Source organism: Octopus bimaculoides, chromosome 8, assembly GCF_001194135.2.
Source record: "Octopus bimaculoides isolate UCB-OBI-ISO-001 chromosome 8, ASM119413v2, whole genome shotgun sequence".
In the NCBI taxonomy this organism is placed as follows: domain Eukaryota; kingdom Metazoa; phylum Mollusca; class Cephalopoda; order Octopoda; family Octopodidae; genus Octopus; species Octopus bimaculoides.
The window spans coordinates 20826580-20832481 of NC_068988.1; the positions used below are offsets into that span (position 1 = coordinate 20826580).

Here is a 5902-nt window from a genome sequence, read left to right on the forward strand (position 1 = left end):
ATATATATATATATATATATATATGAAAACATCAAAAGATAACTTTCTCAAACAATATGGATTACATAAACAAAACAATTCTATTAATTACTGTCAGGGAAATAAAAATCGGGTAGTTTTAAAATATTACACAAACTTCAGTCAGTAGTTGCTGCTGAAAAACAAAATTAATCACAATATCAGATGTTAACACAGAATTAATAACAGTAAGAATAATCCAAATATCAGCAGCTTCAATAAATATCACAAGCCTAGTTTACGTATGCTTAGCTTTTCTCAAATGAGATGGCATTGTTGTTATTGGTGAATGCTGTTTGGATATAAAGACTGGAAAATGAATAACTAAATTACCGCTTCCCCAGTGTTCATATTGCCTGACAGGCTAACAACAGCCATGTGAAACCATGCAGACATCAAGGCTCTCTCTCTCCAATAACAATTAGAAATTCTAGCTTGATATAAAGAATTAAACATGAAGCTCTTTCTGCCAGTTGGACATGAATGGAACAGTATCGTAAGAGATATTATACTATTAACTAAAAACAATTTAAACCGATGTTACATGCAAAAGATTCTAAACAGTTTGTAACCAGATCAACATAATGAAGAGGAAGAAGATAAGTAAGTTGGCATAGTTTTATCGACTTACCAAGAAGGTCCATTACCTGAATTCGCCATAAGCAACAAACCAATAAGCTAGCCACTGGATCAAAAACTAATCAGACATAAATATCTTAGTGAAAAGATTATGCTTGCCATTCTAGCAAAGCAGTCAAAAATTAAATTAAGCTTCAGAGTAGAGCAAAAAATCTGGCAGAGAACGAGCAAGCTATTTACCATATTAGAAAGTAAGGGGTGAAAGAGTAAACATGCTGTAGTATAATATACGCTGAAAACTATGGATTGAAACTTACTACAAGCAATGAAGTGTTCCCCTGGGCAAGATATATTAAGCTACTTTCCTTCACTCTATCCAGCCAACAATTAAAATATATAGAGCGATAAATTATTGATAACCATATATTCAAGTAAAATGAATAAATTTGCAGGCACATGAAATCTATCTGAAAGACATGATAATGAAGAAAAAAGAAAAAAAAAATTAAATATCACTGACTCCAAAAGGATAAACAAACACTACAAGCATGCCAAGAGAAGCTTAAACTACATGTGTGTATGTGTGTCTGTTTGTCTGTCTATAGATATAAGATCAATACTGTATGTGTGTAGGTCCACATACATATAATCATTTAACATTTTCCATGCTGGCAAGGACTAGACAGTTTGACAGGATCTGGCAAGTAGTCGGTCGGGTGGGAGCAAGCTCCTGTGTCAGTTTTGGCATGGTCTATACAACTGGATACCCTTCTTAACACCAACCACTGTACACAGTGTACTGGGTGCTTTTCTTGCGCCACTGGTACTAGTGAAATTGCCAAGTAACTTTGCAGAGCAGGAAAAGGAACAAGAGAAGCACCCCGCCTACTTGACTAAATGGGGGAATGGGGTATTTGAGAGGTGGGGTGGGGGATGGCTTTATGCCAGGTGTTGAGAGGCCCAAGTACGATAGAGGGACAAGTGCAGATGTCTTGGTATAGAGAAGCTACATAGCTGGGGCATCCATTATTTCTTTATAGGTTGAGACCTACACCTATAAAATTCCCTGTAAAAGCCTAGGCAAAGTTTTTTGGGTTTTTTTTAAATCAAAGACAAGCTGTTACATGTCTCCCAAAGGCACCAATGTCACTTTAAGATGTGGTTATCAAAATATGAAGAGACCAAAAAAGTGCTGCAAATCATCTTGTCCAACTCTAACTATTCCATCAGTCCAGCTCCCCGGGTGCTTAATTCGTTTATCAAACATGAAAGAGTGAAAAGGAAATCTGACTAAGAGAAAGAGAGTGCAGAGAGCCAGAACAGATACTGCAGGGAATATCCTCACACACACACACACACACACAATTTTCTTTATAATTTTAAGAGCAAATAAGTTGTGCAAAAGATGGAAAAAAAAATACCTATTTTCCAATATTTTTGTTATCTCCCTTTATACATCTGGCCCTGCTTTCTCAGCTACCAACCTAATTACAGAACGCATCACTTCTTACCAAACTCTACTGCTTTGGCTCCATGTCTTAATAACCACGATATTGTACCTATTTCCAACTTGGTGATATCATATTTAACCCTTTAGCATTCACATTATTCTGTCGAAAGTAGCACTTATTTATTCGCGTTTTGAATGAATCTTGCATAAGCTTTTAGCATTGTGATTTTGGTAAGATAACTTTATATTCAGAATGATATTGTAGGGTTGGTGAGAGAAGCTTGAACTGGCCAGTTTGAACATAAAACAGGTAGAATATTTGTGCAAGATATGACCAGTTTAAATACTAATGGGTTAAACAGACACTGAGACTACTTTGGGATGAAGTATATCAAGTCTAAAGACCATTACAAATGTGTAAGCTGGCTACAATGCAATGTACTTAACAGCTGCTATTCTGGAGTTTTCTTTTCCAGATATTTAGCAGGTGTTCTAATAAGGAGTTCTTGTGAAGAGGCAATTAATATATCTACTCTTTACTTTTTTACTATTTTACTTGTTACAGTCATTTGACTGCGGCCATGCTGGAGCACCCCCTTTAGTCGAGCAAATCGACCCCAGGACTTATTCTTTGTAAGCCTAGTACTTAATCTATCGGTCTCTTTTTGCCGAACCGCTAAGTTACGGGGACGTAAATACACCAGCATCGGCTGTCAAGCGATGTTGCGGGGGACAAACACACACACACACACACACACACACATATATATATATATATACGATGGGCTTCTTTCAGTTTCCGTCTACCAAATCCATTGGAAGAAATGCCACTAAGCATTTTTTTTCCGGCATGGTAATGATTCAGCCAGCTTGTTGCCTTACACACACAATGAAATATTATATGTACATAACAGATGCAGTAAAGTCGGTGATAAAGCTGTCAATACCAAGAAGTTCTAAAGGAAGTTAATGGACAATGACTACCCAGCATCCTTTGCTAAACAACGAAGCTTGGTAATATAATAACCAAAGAAGGTTTACATCAAAGCCAATATTTCACATTTTAAAATGCCACATTTTAATGATAGAATAGAATAACTGCTGCAATTTTGGAGGGAGTGACAGAATATACAGTAATCACACACTGCAGCTTCTGTGAAAAAATACCCACCTGAGAGACAACCTACATACAGCAACAATGTTTGCATGTTTCTGTCTGCCTCATGAGCATTGTGGACCTTTGTTCATGGGACAACATAATATACCTTAAAATTTGTAATCAACGCAGTTGATCTCTCTCATTGGTTGCACGATTTGCAGGCAGCATATCCACATTAAGAATTGCATTTATACAAAAGCCCCTTCTCTCAAAAAAACATCTGGAAAGATGTCATATGATCACATGATCACAGCTACTGTCGAGGCTACAGAAAGAAATTTTGGAAATCTGAGGATTGTAGAAGTTCTCATTCTATTAACAAAGGACATGATCTAAGCTACGCTGATAATCTGATTTAATACAACCAGCATGCACCATCACACTTCCTCCTCTATAATGTCAGCATTTCAAAAAATAACTGATTGGTTATTATAACTGTGCAGACAATTAGCCCTATTTCCACTTTCTTAACAGATTTTTAAAACCAGAATATTGAAATATATGGAGAAGTGTATGTGTGTGTGTGTGCACGCACACTCCCATCTTAATTTCACGTGCTGATTGTAAACGAACATGTTTGTTTTCAGTCTTTCATCAAAAATATGCCTCGTCACAGGAAGTATTATTCTGCTTGGTAAACAGGTGAGGTTTAGTGACAGGAAGGGCATTCAGTCACAGAAAATCTAACTCAATGAATTCAGTCTGGTCAATGCAAGCATGGGAAAGAGGATGTTAAATGGAATAAAATGGTCGGTATATATATATATATATATATACCGACCATTTTATTCCCTTAGGGATAATACCAATGTTTTCTTCGAAACATGATGGAAGTATAAAGATTTGAATAACACCTGCATTTAACTCCACTTCTTAATTCATATATATATATATACATACATATGTATATATAGGCTTTTGGTTGACCAATGGTCCACAAGTGAAGTTTAGTGTCTGGAAACTGTGTTGAAACACAGTTTCTGGCTCCCGAACTTGTGCGTATGCGTGTGTGTGCGCACACCCACACAGTTAAAACTTTGAGGGAATCAATCTTACCAATAAAACATGTGCACCGGTTATAGTGGACTCTAGTTTTAACTACTCCATTAAGTTATTGATTGATTAGCCTGTTTGTTTTGTTGGTTGAAAATAATTTCATTTCACATATGTGACCTTCTCCATTGTTTTTGTTGTTTGCATGTTGCTAAGCATTATTTATGCTTTTCTTCTTGGGTTTGTTATTTATTTGAATATTGTTGCTAAGTGTCATTTATTTTGCCAAGCACGTATGTGTGTATGTGTGCTTTTACTAGTAGAATAACCTGTCCAAAGAATAATGATAAATGCTTCAACACACTTTCACATTACAAATTTTGCAAATCAAATATGAAACTGAGAGAGTGATGGAAAGGGGTGGTGTCTTTCACATCTATGGAAACACAACTGCAGATATAAGTCATGTGTTTGTATATATATATAAAACATAGAAAGACACATTCACATACATCCAGACCGATAGTGGTTGTAGATAAAATTAGTGGGGGTGTTGCTTCAGAAAATTTTTGGCCGTTGTTTTAATATTGTGTAAAAGGAAACAAACATATAAAAAGAAAAATTTACACAAAAACTTGATCAGTTCACGCTTTAGCCACTACTGGGTAATGTGTTTAATTCATTCACTGAACATTGCCACAAATTCCCCTTTGCTTTACAAAAATCCCCTCTAAATCACAAAATAAGGTGAGGAAATGTGCCCTATTTTACAAATCCTAGCAGCAACACTGAAGATAGAAGCAGGATAATAATCTAATTCTACACTATATCACATTCACGAACATAGACATGTTTTTAAGCACAACACACGAGGGAGTCATAAAGAAACACTACTTTTCACCCGGCACTGTCGTTCACACAGTGCTCTCTCTCCCTAGTGTGAAGCTTCCTATCTCGGACATGTGAGCATGTGCACAATCAACAGCTAAACACCACATCGCTGGAACTGTGAAACGCACAGTTCTATACAAGGATTTTTGTATTGTTTTTCATAAACTAAGGGATGGCTACTAACATTAAGCTTAAGGATTATATAATGTACAAGTATAAAGAAAGAATTAAAGAAAAAAGAACTCATTATATTGAATGTTATCGATAATATTGAGTGGAAATAGGGGATGCTGCAGTTCTGCAGTTTCTATACACAGGCCGCCACCGATCCAGACATAGATAGATATCAGTGAAATAATTATCATTGTGCAAAGGAATATTATGGCACATTTATAGGATATCAAATAGTGGATAAACAAGTACATTTTACTATCTCTCTGGTCATACTTTAAATAGTTCTGGAATATTCTAGCCTGATATTACAATGGCAGAGTGCATATCTTTTCAAATGGACATGAGTATCACAGATTGCGTGTGTGTGTGTGTGTGTGTGTGTGTGTGTGTTGAACAAATAGTGGGAAATTAATTTTCTTAGGTTGTTCAATTTTCCTCAGTTGATCAATAGACCAGTTGAGTAAACCTATCAGTAATAAACCTGTAATGACTACTGGAAACAGCTGTAAGCCAAATTTGCTCCAATAGAGATAAAATATGTAATGACCATTATTTTTTAACATGTTTCTTATACAAATGTATGTGTGTATGTGTTAGAAATTAAATATTTTCATTTTCTGATATAGCGATTTAATATT

General features: G+C 35.7%; 1 protein-coding gene across 2 annotated transcripts in view; it reads right to left on the reverse strand.

Moving 5' to 3' along the window:
- Positions 1–5902, reverse strand: part of LOC106872032 (tyrosine-protein kinase Abl) — a 341811-nt gene that overhangs the window by 179855 nt on the left and 156054 nt on the right. The gene's annotated exons all lie outside the window — the stretch shown is intronic.